This window comes from Portunus trituberculatus, chromosome 45, assembly GCF_017591435.1.
Source record: "Portunus trituberculatus isolate SZX2019 chromosome 45, ASM1759143v1, whole genome shotgun sequence".
Lineage (NCBI taxonomy): Eukaryota > Metazoa > Arthropoda > Malacostraca > Decapoda > Portunidae > Portunus > Portunus trituberculatus.
The window spans coordinates 1,068,408-1,085,546 of record NC_059299.1 but is presented as its reverse complement, the minus strand read 5'-3'; the positions used below and the strand labels follow the sequence as shown (position 1 = coordinate 1,085,546).

At 40.2% G+C, this 17,139-nt stretch overlaps 1 long non-coding RNA gene across 1 annotated transcript; it reads left to right on the top strand.

Annotated features, from left to right (window-relative positions):
- The first annotated feature begins 15,353 nt into the window (after positions 1-15,353).
- On the top strand, positions 15,354-17,139 carry LOC123519555. The gene is made up of 2 exons (XR_006679051.1): positions 15,354-15,495; positions 15,608-17,139. It is a non-coding gene; the product is annotated as an uncharacterized LOC123519555 (long non-coding RNA).

Genomic DNA, 17,139 nt, shown 5'->3' with positions numbered 1-17,139 from the left:
TTACAAATGTTCAATGTGCCTCGATTTTTTAGTGCCTGTGTGTTGCCTGTTTATTGTGCATGAAATGTATAGCTTTTATAATGGTTCTGAACGGTGTATTTTGTTGAGTTTTATTTTGACGTGTTGATGGCAGCTCCTTCCCGGCCTTGTTTTTCATTCTGTTTCGCGTGATTTTCAATGATTTAGTGACTTGTTCCTTTCCTCCAAGGTTTGCGGAAGGGGCGGGGGATTACATAACCTTACCTATTAGTAAAAATATACCTTTATCTAACGGGCTTTCAGTATTATGTCTTTCCAACAGGACTAGTCAACCTCACTTCCGGGTTTCCTGTACTTATTATTTTATTCCTGCCTGTACGAGGATAAGCCTTTGTTTTCCCCACGTGGGCGTTTGTGGCTTGTTGCATCTAGTCTTTTGTTTGGCAATGTTGAACGAAGACTATTGCCTACACCAGTTAGTTAGAGAGAGAAAATAAGAGAAACTAGAAATATATCCGTCCTCCCTGTTGCTCTCTAATCAGCTGATCAATCATGGGACACAAGATCTGCTCCTGCACGTGACTGCTTACTTTCTACCTGGCCTCGTATGATTGAATACACTTGGTACACTTCCAATGCAAAAGAGCTTCACAGGTGTTAAGGTCATGCTTCAAAGATCGACATTTTCTCAAGTATAGGATAAGTTGGTAGAATAAGACACGGCAATGTATTTTGTCAGTACTGTTGTGTTCTGATGTATTTGTTTTTTTTTCTTCGGTGATAGCTAGTATTGCACTGGTGTAGGCTACATAATGTATATAAAACTACGTGTGTGTGTGTGTGTGTGTGTGTGTGTGTGTGTGCTCACGTGCACTGTGCAGGCATCAGTATGTAAAGGATAAACAATGCTAAGGGAGGTACATACAAGTTGTGCTCCGGACTTGACGTTACAAGGACTGGATCACAAAAAAAGTTCCCCATTTAAGGTGGGGCGTTGACGAAGCAAAAACTGGTCCTGGATAATTGCCGTGCGCTGTCCGTGTCTTAAATAACTTAAATAATATGCGTAAAGGCAACATGGCTGTCATTGTGTGTTGGTGTTTATATCAGTAACTATCCTAAGATTTTTTTTTCTGAAAGTTTAGACAATATGCGTAATAATGTGTGTATATGTCAATACGCAATAACATCTATCATAAATTTTCGTTATTACAATTAGTATTTTGAGGTGCGATTATGATGAATTCGACTAATGTATGCAAGGAAAATAGTGAAGGAACAGTCGCCATTGCTATGTCTAAATGAATTATAGCATTCAAGATAACTTACTTTATTTACTTTACTTTATTTAATTTGTTGAATTTATTCATTTATTATTTATTTTATTTGTTTATTTGTTTATTCTTTTAATTTTATTTATTTATTTATCATTATTATTATTTTTTTTATTGCGACAGTTGAGGTGAGCCTCCGGCCCTCCGCTGATACCAGGCAACTCTGCTGTTGATGTTGAGTATTCACATACAGTATACAGTAGAGTTGCTGTTGAGACTTGCTCTCCTATGCTATGGGGGGCATGGGTGAGCTGATTGGGTCGACTAATGCCAACCAGTCATCTAGCGTGTGCTTCAAGATATCGGGATATATATTAGTGAGCCCTCGAAACTGAGGAGGCGGGAATTGAACAGCTATAGCTTCCAGGTGTGTGCCCTTGTAGGTAAAACTCTAATGGATTAGAGTGAACGCCCTCTGGAAAACTCGTTCTTCTAGCTCGACCTCCTCACAAAGTAGAGGCGGCGTCTTCTGGGATGATGTTCCTTGAGGCCTACGTTAGGAACTAAGTTTTCGAAAGATTTCCAGATATATAGTAGCTTTATAATGTATCTTTCCCGACGTCATCGGAGTAAGTGCTACAACTTCAGTTATTTCCGTCTTTCCCACCACCGTAGTTCATCTAGATTCCTTGGATTCTGGCTGCGAAGGATATCTCATTAGTGATTACCTATTTGGTCTTTATTATTAAATAAGTTCTATGATTTTGATGTATGATATCATTGCATGAGCTTTAGGCTGTATATATGTCTGAGGAAAGTTCTCTTGGTCTCCTTTGAACATTGGAATGTATTTATCATATGTTTAATTCAAGATATGCTTATATAAATTCGAAAAGTGTGTATAAAGATAATTGACCTAAGAAAATTATTCAGAAAATCTTGGTGACGGTGACTGCATGGTGCTGCCATCTGTGCCAGTTCAACTTTGCTTATAAGAGAAAACGTGGATTTTTAGCGGTAACCATTATTTCTTCAAGGGTACCTCCTTATACTTCACCTTTTCACACACACACACACACACACACGTATAGTGGTTAGCACGCTTGACTCACAATCGAGAGGGCCGGGTTCGAGTCCCGGTAAGCGGCGAGGCAAATGGGCAAGCTTCTTAATGTGTGGCCCCTGTTCACCTAGCAGTAAATAGGTACGGGATGTAACTAGAGGAGTTGTGGCCTCGCTTTCCCGATGTGTGTTGTGTGTTGAATGTTGATGTGGTCTCAGTCCTACCCCAAGATCGGTCTATGAGCTCTGAGTTCGCTCCGTAATGGGGAAGACTGGCTGGGTGACCAGCAGACGACCGATGTGAATTAACACACACACACACACACACACACACACACTTTTTTACATTGTTGTCCGTTAAAGAAATATATAATTGGTCAGATGTGAGAAGACTTAAAATCTGAAAATATCCATATACCTTGTGTGTGTGTAATTCACCTCGGTCGTCTGCTGGTCACCCAGCCAGTCATCCCCATTACGGAGCGAGCTCAGAGCTCATAGACCGATCTTCGGGTAGGACTGAGACCACAACACACTCCACACACCGGGAAAGCGAGGCCACAACCCCTCGAGTTACATCCCGTACCTATTTACTGCTAGGTGAACAGGGGCTACACATTAGGAGGCTTGCCCATTTGCCTCGCCGCCTCCGGGACTCGAACCCGTATCCTCTCGAATGTGAGTCGAGCGTGCTAACCACTACACTACGCAGTGTGTGTGTGTGTGGTTCTTACCCTCTCTCTCTCTCTCTCTCTCTCTCTCTCTCTCTCTCTCTCTGACTTAGATTTATGGCATTCGATGTCACCTTATCTTCAGCAACTCCTACTTACGAGTTGTTTGTAGATAACAATACAATATAACAGAGAAAAGACAATTGAAGGCCTAACATGTTCCTTAATTTTGGCTAACTCTTTACTTCTCTTTTAGGAAACCACCACTCAAGTATTTTTTTTTTTCTTAGCTGGCTTCTCTTCTGCATAAAAGAAAGAAAAAAAAAAAAACTGAAACGCTACTCCCTCACCACGGTCATATTCAAAGATTGCGGAGACGGTTAATTAGCCGGTTTCCCAGTAATGTAAAAATCTTATTAATGTGTCACTAGAACCATAAGAAAACATTAAAAACCCGTGTAACACCAACGTACAATACTTTTGGAAGTACAGTAATGAGACTAAGGGACGAAAACATTTCAGCATGGTCCCTATAGAAGCGACGAAAACAACAATAATCTGTTTCTGTAAATTCTCAACCTAGGTGCTGAAAAACTGAGTCACTACTACGCTACGAACATATATAGAAAGCCTCTAATAATCTTACACTTCACCTTCTTTATCATTCTTACATCCCGTTGGCTCGGAAATAAGCAATAATAACATGAACAGCAAGACAGTCAGTAATGTCAGTGATTCAACTTTCAGTCTATTGTGAAACTCAAATGACGTCATTATTGAGTCATCGTGAGTGCAGTGACATCAGCATGACCGCAATAGATGTGTGGCGTCACGGGTGAGACATGTATGGCTGTAGGAGTAGAGATGGGTAGATGATAAAAAAATTTCTAGCTATGAGGAAGATATAGCGTGGGAGTAAGTCCAGCTTATGTGTGGATTGGGCAAGATCGCCTTCGTCACGTTGCTTTGCTATCACTGTTTCTTCAGATCAAACAATTGGTTTCAGGCTTATTGTAATTGCTCTGGTCATAATAATAGAAACAAAAAACAATGTATACGGACAATAGATAAGGAAAGAATCCGAAAGAAAAAAATATGAAGAACAAAGAAAACGAGGAGACGAAGAAAAGAACACTAAGAATGACGAATTAATTAACTAAAGCAAGGACACGAGAGGAAAAAAAGAAAAGAAGGAAACCGGAACAGGAATTACAACGATCTGAGTCAAAGACAAGGAAGAAGAAAAAGATGAGCAAATTTGGGAACAACCAACGAAAGGCAAAAAGGAAGAAAGCGAACATGGAGTAAGCACAATACCATTCACTCATCACCAACACCCACGTGTCTTCAGTGTAGAGTAAACCATTACGTCACTCACCTCCGCCAATTAGTGCCTCTCTCTCTCTCTCTCTCTCTCTCTCTCTCTCTCTCTCTCTCTCTCTCTCTCTCTCTCTCGTGTTGCATTTCATCTTTGACCTTATTTGTGATGTCCCTGACCCATCCTTGACCTCTGACCGAGAGAGAGAGAGAGAGAGAGAGAGAGAGAGTTTCAGATGATCTTTGATACTTGTCACATGGCAGCCAAGGTGACAGCAGCGCGTACAGGAGAGGATGATGTATGAATTATTACCGGAATCAGTAGTGAAATAAGAAAGGAGAATGAGATGGGATTGAGTTAGAGAGAGGAAAAGGAAGTCGGACAGAAATACTAGTAAAATGTAAATAGATGATGAGGAAGTGGTTGTGGTGTGGACTATGAAAGGCATTGGTGAGGTGGAAGAAGAGGGGTATTGAAAGGGAGAGTGATGAGCGGGGAAAGGGGATTCGTATTCTCATACGTCTGTGCCTCACCTCCACTATTTCAATGGATTTGTATAAATTCACAAGAGTTTTAGGGTGTTTGTACGATTCTAGAGGCAGATTGACAATATTTCTGCGTTATTAATTGGAGAAACATTCTTGAATCCCGTTAATCATATTAATTTTGTAGCCTTGGAAAATAGTCGTGGTGAGAGCAAAGTGCTTCTGAATACGGAGCCAGATCAAGAGGATGGGAGTTCAACCAGGCACAGGGAAACATCAGTAATCGTTAGAGGTTTATAAATGACGGTACTCACTGTATGGAGCAGGACTGGTACAAATTTTGCTGCAGTAGATATGAAGATAGAGACTGCGGAGAAATCCCGAACTTAAGGAGGAGGAGGAAGAGGAGTGCACGTTTACAAGGATTAAGAAGGATTTTATAAGGAGAGAAAAGAGGAGAAATGAAAATTTATGATATATCTGTCGCTGGTTCCTCTTCCTCCTCCTCCTACTTAAAGTCATCCATGTGTCAGGAAATAAGAGAAAGGGACCCTGTGTGTGTGTGTGTGTGTGTGTGTGTGTGTGTGTGTGTGTGTGTGTCCTTAATTAAGCTATCATCAGGAAATGCATTGTCACCATCGACTTCTTTCTGGGAAGCACAAATTCAGCTGTCGCCGCCTTCCTTCCTTCATGGCCAACGTCCTTCAGAGAGAGAGAGAGAGAGAGAGAGAGAGAGAGAGAGAGAGCTACTATTAGCTATTGCTACTAATCTAATTACTGTAATATTCTCTTCTTTGACACCTCAAATATTGTGATCGTTTACTTGGCTTCTCATGCCCTTGGCCTTATGTAACCCCCACCCCCCTCTCTCTCTCTCTTGGCTTGGGAATGTTGTGTGTTGGTGTGCGGCATGAGTGGTTGGTGTTCAATGTGGCGTGACTTCCTTGGTATCTTGAGTCAGAGGTGAATCTTGGCACGCCGGTGAAGCCAAACAGATGCCGTGACCTACCCTGGGCTGGGTGGATCATTTTGTCAGGTGATTATCTCTCTCTCTCTCTCTGGTGACGGTGGAAAACTTTTCTCTCATGGTGGCTGTGATCTCGTCCCTCGTAAGGCAAGATAAGTATTAAAAGATAGATGGACACGTAGCAACAGAATATGAGGATCGCTTTCTTTTTCTTTCTTTTTTTTTCATTTCGTTTCTATCTCTATTTAATTTTATTTCCTCATTGGGGCAAGTTATTTCCTCTGGCGAGACATCTCTTGGATATACTAGTAATAGGCTTGCTGGCATCCTCACGAGAGAGAGAGAGAGAGAGAGAGAGAGAGAGAGAGAGAGAGAGAGAGAGAGAGAGAGAGAGAGAGACGCATAGCAGAAAGGCATTAATTGTTTTATTTGATCCCTTTACTGTAAGTTAATCGCCGTCCTTCATATGGAAGCTTTTACTTGCTAAGATTCGATTATTTGAAATTCTTCCCTACACACGTAGATTACCGTGTGGCTACGTGCACATCTGCGTGGCCTTAGTCACACTCGTGTTCTATTAAATTCTAAGCCGACCGTCGGGGCATGCCAAGGAATAAATACTGTCACACCAACAAAGGAACACCTGCACGAGGATAATTTGAAAACACGTGGTGGCTTCTCAGTTTTAGAATGCGCCAGAGCTCGTTTGTGATTCAGGCCAATTGAAGATAAGAATATCTGATAACTCATTACACTTAACTGATTCATAAACAATTTCTGGCTCATGATGAAACCAAAAAGCGGTCACGTGTGAACAAATTCATTCTGTGCAGTTGTTCCTTTGTTCTGAAAGCAATCCTGCCCTAACGGTCGCTGACGAATGCTGTGCCTTCGAAGGGACAAATCCACGAGGAATGTTTCCCATGACGCAGCTGCCCTACCCCACTTGTCCCCAGCCCCTCTGCCATCCCACGGCCGCCCCACCGCTAGTCTTTCTTTAACCTGCCCCACATGGCGGCGCAGGAAGCTTCCCACCGTCAGCCAACGGTTCGCGCGGCATGCAAGGCTCAAAACCCCTCGGTACACAATAGAAGTTTGGCCCTTACAGACATTCCGCCCACCAGCAAGGTAACTTTCCCTTCCACACTGATAGAGAACCAAGCTGTCGCCACAGCCACCCGCGGTCCATAAGGTCTGTTTTCAGGCACAATACTGGGGTTTGGAGGCCGAAGTGACGCTGCTGAGGGCGGTGAGACTGTAAGGTCCATCATTGCACTGCTTTACATACATATATAGTCCTTAGTGTAAAGAGTACGTGACGAGAGCCTTAAGGCCCGTAATCCTGTGCCACGGCCGCCATAACCGGGTGAGGGTGAGGGTGAGGCGGACCCAGCAGCTGCAGCCATGCGCCGCCGCACTGCCTTCTTCATATTGACGAATAGTCTCGTCTTATCATATCCTCAAGGAAATGTTAAAAGGAAAAATACAGGGGAAAAAATTAATGATCAATGAATAATGGTAACAGATCAACATTTCAATGAGCAGGCAGTTCGTGTCGAGTCACCAGGGAAACTCGGGAGATGGGATAGTGGTAGATAGGTGGTGACATGTTGATCATGCTGCCTGCTGCCTGTGCCTGCTTGCACACACACACACACACACACACACACACACACACACACACATGTTAGGGTATGAATTGTATATGATTAATTTTTTCCTTGTTTCTACACACAGAAACGAGGCTGGTCTTAGCGAGAAGCACATCCTTTCATTTTCATGTGCAAGCACTTCTTATGCTAAGTCAGTATACGTTCCCACAGGCTCAGTGTGGGAACCTCTGGTTGCTGGATTATATATATGTAATTATAACAGCATAGACATATGTTTAGTATTATCATATATCTTATTTCTTTCACTTATAATTAAGTAATACTTTAACTATTGTAACCAATGCATTTGTAACTGTCCTTTAATATATGAGTCGGTCACCGGTGTCAGTGAGTTTTTGCTGACGAAATTGACAAGACGGAGCTACGTGAGTTAGAGTCTGACGAATACACGAGCTGGCCGTTGTGCTTCCCCGGGCGTTTGCCAGGGAGCTGTGGACTGTGAGTGTGTACAAGACTATGCTTGTGTAGTGTAAATAACTGTATTGTTAATATAAGGAAAACCCAAGCTGTATTTTCGTTAACACTCCTGAGAAGACAGTGTGAGAGAGTTCCTGAACTAACGACACTGCTACTCTTGTGCCCTCTTCGTGGTAACATAACATTGACCACAACACACACATTAAGATGAATAAAATCAATTGATTAAAATTAAATAATATCATATATATATATATATATATATATATATATATATATATATATATATATATATATATATATATATATATATATATATATATATATATATATATATATATATATATATATATATATAGATATAGAGAGAGAGAGAGAGAGAGAGAGAGAGAGAGAGAGAGAGAGAGAGAGAGAGAGAGAGATTAATTGATAAGTGAATAAACTAAATAGATACATGGATAGATAAATAAACAAATTATAAGATATATATGTATTATTACTATTATTATTGTCATTGTTGTTGGTGGTGGTGGTGTGTTAGAAGGTTTGTTTCTCCCTGGAATCAATGTAGAGCCTATAGCCTTAATTGGGTCCAACGTCGCCACAGCGTGCAAGGACAAAGGGTTATCAGGAGTGGCCAGACCATGACGTCAGGCATGCAGCGCGGCGGAGGGAATCAATACTGTCTATGTCGATGTGCCTCTCCGGATATACCCTGAAAATAGATAAATAACTACTACTACTACTACTACTACTTCATCTTCTATTATTTTTACTACCACTTTCACCACTTCCACCACCACCACTACTACTACTACTTATATATAATGATACTGATAAATTTATAATAATAATGATACTACTACTGCATATGATAATAATGATAATAGAAATAATAATGGTACTACTACTACTACCACTGCTGCTACTACTACTACTACTACTACTACTAATAATAATAATAATAATAATAATAATAATGCAGTGCAAGGCTTCTCACCATACTATTTATTTAGTCACATGAAGTGTAGCTTTGATTAAATTATCAGAGACCATTGAATTATAATTCATATATGTGCATCCACATGTCCAATAAGAGCACAATGAGCACAGGTCTTTGCCTGTTTCCATTTTCAACATGTGACGAAGTTAGTACTCTTGAATCATGTAGTGTTGCATGGCTTTGTTTACAAAATTCCAGCGTTTCCTTCACACCGGATGATACCAGTTTGTGCTCGAGTCTTCTACACGAGGTTGCCTCACACCTATGGCATAGTCTTTCTAGAACTTCTTCCATAGGTGTAATTACATTGATATGTTGTAGTTTTGGGTCTCTGAATATTGAAAGTTTCCAGTAGAATGGAAAGTGATCATTAAAACACCTCGCATTGCAGTGCAAGAAGGATTAATGTTGGAAGGAAGGTATTGATTTTAGGAACCTCGTCTATGACGTCACATCCTGACACACTTTTTTTTTAAACACTCTCCTTCGTTCTTCAAAGACATTTTAGTGGACATTTATGGCAATCATTCCGATATGAAATAATAAGAAATAGTTTTTCTGAATAATTACAATATGAAAAGTTATGATGAATAAGATGATACAACAAAAACGAACTTACTTTATAGGATCTAGTTTTCGTTCTTTGGCGGAGGAATACATGCGCAGCAAATGAGTACCAGTGGCCCGGCGGAGGCCACTATATATACCCGGGAACGGTGGCTTTCACATACCTACCAGCAGCGTCCGATCAGCGACAGCCGAGCAGCCTGAGGGGGAATCTCCAAGCAACATCCTTATTATTTATTTATTTATTATTTTTATTTATTTATTTATTTATTTTTATTCAGTCAATCTCGCTAGTGATTTTGCCTTCAGTGAAAATTTCAATGTTAAAATCAGTGACTCTAGTCTAAGTGAAGTGAAGTGTAATTGCGAATTTCCGTTAATAAAGTGAAAAACAGTGAATCTCTAAACTGTGTATTAGTTAAAGATTTCCCTTTTGCAGCCGAGGGCCAGATATGTCTTCTTCGGTGTTCGCCTCCTTGGGTGTTCGCCAGTGTCGTTGGGTGTTCTCCTGTATCCTGAGGTGCAGCTTATCGTCCTAGCAACATTCCCATTCCAGACCACACAAGATTCGGGGCTTTCATCAGTGCCACCCTCTTTGTATCACTCGGTGTTTGTAGATGTGAGATTTTTGAGGTAGATGTTCTTATACCATATGCTTTCAGATCAGGTTCTCGTATCTTGTGCACTTTGTTTACAGCTTTCGTGAGCGGTGTGGTGGTGGAATGGCGGTCACCCTACCAACCCGTTAGTGCTGATCATCCCCCGGTCGTGTGGTCAGGTGTTCCCCCTCCCCCTTCCCCCGCGCCGACCACTCCACACTTGGTTACTCGTTTGGTTTACATATATTTCATTCACAATGCAAATCTCAATCTTTAACATGCTCGTTGGGTGTGAAGTTACCATCATTGGCAATTGCATATGTTTGATATCTCTTGCCAGTCATCAACCACTGTCACCTTACACTCTCTCTCACTCCATGGCCTGTTACCGTCCTGGCTGGGAGGTCTTGCTGGAGTCTGCATAGCAATGGAAGTCCACTGCAGGTTCTTCCACCGGCTGGGTTGAGGTATGATCGGTATAATGCTAACACTTCATTTTCTTCCATCTCATTCATTACAATGTTAAACTTTACAGATCATTATTATTTCTGTTCTTGCTTTTTCCATATTCAATGGTGTCAAGTCATTGGTGCATGATTTTTATATCCCAGATATTATTGAGGTGTAGGACAGGTAGGGACCAGTAACTAGTATTTTCAGTCCGACCTGTTGCACCTGCCGATCGGTGTGAGGCGGTTGCTTGCACATCTTCGGAACCAGTTGCTAGTACTTTCAGTCCAACCTGTTCGCACGGTGAACGGTGTGCTGCGGTTGATTGCACATCCCCAACTACCAAGTTTTCTGTGGAGGTGAGCACATAGATCCCAAGGTAGAATATGTATGCAGGAAATTAATGTGAATACATTTATGAGCTTAGGAAGGAATGAATACTGCAGTTCTAAAGTATTAAGTTCATAGGTATCAGGTTGATTTAATTATCAGGATTGCGAAGTTAATCCTGGTATAATGGCAGAATTAGCAAATACAAAAAGCGGATATAAGCAGAAAGCAGAGAATACAACGGTAGGAGGCAGTGGAGTTACAGAGTGGTGGATTGGTTGGAGGTGGTCAGTGAACAAGTAGATGGAATGTTAAGTGGTGGTGATGACATTTGGAAGCGATGAAGTTTGGGCAGTAGGGAGTAGGTGGAAGGAATTTGAGGTGATACCATTTTTAGAGGTGAAGTTTGGGCAATGGAGAAGTGGATGGGATATGGTAGTGATACCATTATTGGAGGATACCATTTTTAGAGGTGAAGTTTGGGCAATGGAGAAGTGGATGGGATATGGTAGTGATACCATTATTGGAGGAAGCGAGCTGTGGGTGGTGAAGAGTTTTGTAGGTGTAGATTACTGAATCAGCTTCGCAAACAAGGTATTGTGGCCAAGTATAGTATGAAGTGTAAGTGAAATTTTTAACTTGGGTAGCAGGTTAGTGATCGTCTAGTATTTATGGTGGGACAGCCAAGCTAGTCCTGCTGCATAGTTTGATTAAGTGATAATGTGATTCACATGTTGCTGCTGGGAAGGAATTGAACCTACAGAGAGGAACGTGGAATTTCATGACGTAAAGAGGTATTGTTGCAAGGAAGGGTGGCGGGTGTTATCTGTCAAAATATTAAGCTTAGAGAAAGATCACATTTTACAAAAGTTAGTTTTAGTGGTGGGTGGGAGTGGAAATAATAGTATTTACAGACCATGGAGACCGCGGAAACCTCAATTAATGAAGACCTGGCAGCAAGGAAAAGAAGCTCTGGCATGTAGTGCTACCAGGTTTACTAGTGTGACAAAGCTGCAGATTTCGTGCTAAAAGTGAAGATTTTGTGCATCTTGCAAGTTTCTTCTCGGCAACAGGTATTTGATTCGGTGCGACCAATTTTCCAAGAAATTCTCAGCTTTTGTTCTGACTTGTCTTGGATAAATCTAGCATCGTGCACACTTAGTGTTGTAGTGGTAATTGTTTTCAGCTAAAGTGCTATGATGCATAGTATAAAGGAAATATGGATATTTACGCATATGACTTAAAAAAAAAAAAATTAGTTTGTCCCTATGCAGTTGCAAGAAAAAGCATGTTTGCCTATTAGTTAAGCTGGTATGGGAAGGTTTTAAGCCTGTTATGAGTATCTTTGGTTTGGGGTAGGAGGAAAATAATAGTACTTCCAGACTTCTGAAGACTACAAAGAAAGAATCGGGTCGAACGGACATAAGGTGCTGACACTGAACACAATGGGTGACGGAAATAAATAAGCATTTGAAGGTCAGTCTGTGAAATAACAAGGATGGTTTATGGAAGTGTCCTATGAAGTGTCTTCAGCAGACAGGTAATTATGAAGTGGAATGCTTGAAATCAGTGTTTGAATGGAAATTCAAGTAGTTTTGAGATCTTATAAGTTGGAGTGAATACTACATACATTATTAATAAGATTTGATTATAAATTAGAAGGCTTTTGGTGGGATAGCTAAGCCTATCTTGCTGTATGCTGTAATTTCATTGCACAAATATTGATGATTAAATGTGCAACATTGATGAAAAGAATGCCAGTGTTAATGTGTAGGCACATAAGGGTACATGTACAGGGTGGAGGGAAGGTGGTGGTACTTGCAGACTCCTGAAGACCTGCAGGCGCTGTGTAAGACTGAACGGATACAAAATCACGTGAAGTGTTGGCAAGGGAAACATCAGGTTCACGAATGACAAAGCCGAAGGTTTGGAGAGAGAGAGAGAGAGAGAAAGAAAAAAAGGCCAGCAAGGATTTTGTATACATCCCATACGGTCCCTCCTCTTCAACAGGTATTTAGTCACGCCCTCTACTGAAAGCAAAATTGTTATAAAGTTATTTGATTATCGGCATTTAGATCTAGCTTCAATAGTGGCATCATTATTATGTTATGGATGATTTAGCTGGGAATAATTTAATTGGTAGATTAATGTAGAGCTTTGCCAATGGGAAGAAAGTGTAAATAGTGGTGTAGGTAAAAAGAGAGAAAAAAAAAAGTGGTGATGAGATTGTCGTCTTTTAAGCAGGACAGCCAAGTCTGTGTTGCAAGTACTAAGTAATATTTTATTACATTAGCATGGGTGGAGAAGAACTGGAAGAATCTTAGGTCAAGGTATTTTAAAAAAGGCGAAGTTGAAGCTTTGTCAATGGAAGAACAAAAATTACGTGGTTATTACATTTTAGCAATGTTCCAGGAAACTAGTATGCAGTTGATTGATGGTAAACAATACTGAATGAATTTATTGAAAATATTCTAGGATTTGATAACAATTAATGTTCAGGACTTATGGTGGAATAGTAGACTATATCTTGTTATAATTATAGTGCAATGAATAAACCAAAGTAGTATAGGAGTTCAACATGAAGGGTTAAAGATATATTGTATATACATTCGTAAATGTTAGAATCAAATTACATCGTGAAGGTTCAGGGAAGGGTGGCGGAAATAATGATACTTTCAGGTAAAAAGGAAGACGAATAAAGGAAGTGCTGGAGACATAGACTCTACCATGTCCAAGAATGACAAAGCCAGGTGCTTTACCGGGTTCTTGCATCTTGGCAAGCTTTTCAACAACAGGTATTTAGTTCTACATAATATTAATGGCTAAATTGCCTTAGAAATTATTTGATATTTTAAAGTGTCAGCATTAAATATAGTATTGTGAATACAGTGCTTTATGGTAACTAGTTTCCTCAGGCTAGTAAGTGTTCCCTCAGCTTTCAAACAGTTTGTTGTCTTAGCATGGAATTTACTAAGTAAACCAAAAATGCATTTGTATTGTGAACAAGGTTGAGCTGCGTCTTATTGCCTTAGCTTCGTAGTGGGCAGAGGGGGATGGGTGTGGTTATTTTTCTTTTAAGAATGATGCCTTGGTATTACTTCTGCCCTGCCCTGCTCTTGTTGACTTTCACAATGAAGACAACCATGGCACACTGTAACATTCCCTTCGTGGCACACAGGTAACTACATTGAGAAGTTTTATTCATTTAGAGGGAAACTCGTATGCATAACTTCATGGACACTTGTGTAAAAAAATAAATCTTAATTATCGTAACTGGAAGGGTGGGATGCTTGTTTTGGAGTAAAATTGTGATTGAAAGTGAAAATTTGTTGTGGGTTGAATTGGATGAGGGTGTGGGAAGTTACTTTGATTTTAGATGGCACTACAAAGAAGCAGCAGTTTCACTGGCTCAGCAGTGTGGCTCGGAGGATAATTTCACAATGTTAAGCTGTCTGCTCTGACATCGAGAGACGCTATCAGCAATTCCTGTTGAAGGTAAATATTGTTTGGAAGTTTGCTTTTAATGTTTTCAGTGTTTTCGGAAGCTAACATGGTTTGGACATTTTTCGTTTATCTTAATCTACTCAGTTAGATTCAGGTCGAGAGTTCAAACCTCAGATTTGCCAGTACCAGTATCAACAAATACGTAGGTATGGAGTGGCTTGTTTGGGGAATTTAAAAACCGAAAATGTAGAATGATGATTTGAGTGGTCAAGTTTGCATAATTCTCCTTGTGGGTAAAGCTGGTTTACCTTAGCTTACAGTGCAACCTCGGTTAAATTGTAAATTTACGTATAAAATAAGGATAACAGACGTCTATTATATCGCATACACTTAACTGATGTATCGAGTGTTAGGGAATGGCAACAGTGAGCGTGATCAGAGAGCAATCTCTGCTCTCCGAGGCTCGAGAGAAAACAGGAACTGCGTTTGTTGGGGTAACTGAGCTAGAAATGCTTGTGTAATGAGAAATTTCAAATCTATTTATCTTGTCCTGTTGTAAAATCTTTTGGATTTTGAATGACTAAGGCGAGAACCGAGGTTCCACTATTAGATTTTATTTTTAATGAGTGATGGTTGTCTTGCATGGTTGTCCATGGCAGTTAATAGACCTGCATGCCCATCAGTACACCCTGCTGAGTGTACATGCATGGAGGGCATCTGCATTTCTTTATATGACTGGAAAAACTGTGTCAATGCAGTTCATTCTTAGTCGCATAAATACAACTTAGGAAACCATTAAATTTATACCTTTTCACACGTCAGTTTGGAGTATGTCATATGACATTTAAGTGCATTGGCTTGATCAACGTGACTGGGTAGATATTATGTTAGGGACCATTAATGAATACTTTCAGTGTGGGCTGTGGCATCGCATTTGGTGTGATACGGAAGTTTTGCTACACTAGCCCAGATAAATCTGCACTCAGGTGAGCCTTCAGAAGATACCCATTTGACTGTTCCAATGTAGATTTTGCACCATAAAAAGGTGAAATTGTTCTAAAATTGTGTAGGAAAGATGAATGTGCAAATATTAGTATGAAGCAAGACGGATAATGTTTTGGGAAGTAAGGAAAGGTGTTTCGGGGTGGGAGGGATATGAAGTAAGTGTCTTTTCAGAGTTAGTAAGACTACTATCAGCACCACACGTCCCTTCTTTGCGTCGGTTAAGTGTGCATCTCAGTACTTCAGGGAACGAGGTAATTCCAGTGATAGTATTGGTTACTGTAAAAGGAAAAAAGTTTTCAGATTATACCTGAATAGAATGGGTGGGTGGGCGGGGGGGTATAATAAAGATAATTGTCTTTACAGGTTTTCGCAATAGGTTTTTCTTCTAGATCTTCAGAGCACGCACTCCAAATATTCCTCTACAGAAGAGGTAAATGTGTTATTAGTAGCTGTACAATTAATATGTTTTATAGAGGGTAATGCTATAGTTATGACTTGTGACAAGCATCTAATGTACATTGAGCAAAGTAATCGTGATGACTGCTGTGGATGTACCATTTGAAAAGTACCATGCATATGGTATGGGAGGGCAAATATTTTTTTTCTGGGGAAGGGGTTGGGAACAATAAGAAAGATTGTCTTTACAGGTTTTGCATCCGTGTTTGCATCCCTGCATTACCATCATTATCGTAGAATCGTGCATCAGATGAGGTAAATAAGAGTTGTTTGGGGGTGGAGGGCATGAATTAAGTGTCTTTTCAGACTTAGACCACCAACAACAGCACACGTTTGACTTCTTTCGCTAATGTCGTTCGTCTTGAGTACTGCAAACTATGAGGTATTTCTAGTGGTGGTGTTACATGTCATGGGGCACAATTTCTTTACAGATATTAAGTGATAGTTTCAGCAAAGTAACATGTTGTGTGAAAAATCATGTTGACTTTGTATCACACATTCAATTTGTCAATTACTCAGCTTAAGAAATCGGCTATAAAACAATACAAGTAATTCTAGTGGAAGGGATAATTAGTGTGGCAGGTTGGGGTGTGTGTGAACTAACTGTCTTTTCAGGAGTTAAGAATCTACCAGCAGCACCACACAGCACATGACTTCGTCATTTTGTCCCTGTTTGTACTATACAGCCTTTAAGTGCTACAAAAAACAAAGAAAAAAAAACTGAAAAAAAACAAGGTATTTCTAATAATGGATTATGTCATATTAATAGACTTGAATAATTTGTTGTTACAGTCTATGGGATTCTTGGGGTTGGGAAGGGTGGGGGGGAAGAATAAATTAATTTATCTTTGCAGGTTTGTATAGTAGATATTCATCCAGATTACCGTCGCAGCAAATGAACAACTCATAGATAAGGTAAACATTACTCGTCGTAGGCGGTGTCAGAAATTTGTTCGTTATAAATAACTGTAGAAGTAATATTTGATGGTTGTTTAGTGCAATTATGTGATATACTAAATCCTGCTCAAATCTAAACAACATTTATGTATTTACATATATTTATAAAGGAGGGATAAGGTATTGGAATGGGGTTGGGGGGGGACAATAAAAAGTTGTCTTTACAGAGCTCGTACTGTTTTATGGTTTCATCCAGATAGTGCGCTATTATCACCATGACAGTGTGCACCGAAGATAAGGTAACCCGCGGAAGTTTTATTTGGGGAGTGGATGGGGAAGTATGAATTAAATATTTTTCAGAGTTGGCAAGGCTTCATCAACAGCAACAGAAATCGTTGAATCCACTCCAATGAATAAGGTAGTGGTCATGACAGTATTTATTTTTTTTAAATCTCTGGTATATTAAACATGAATATATAAGGGACAATGCTGTTGGGTTGCAATAGGTAGTGTGTGTTGATTAAGAAGGGGGGGGGGCACAC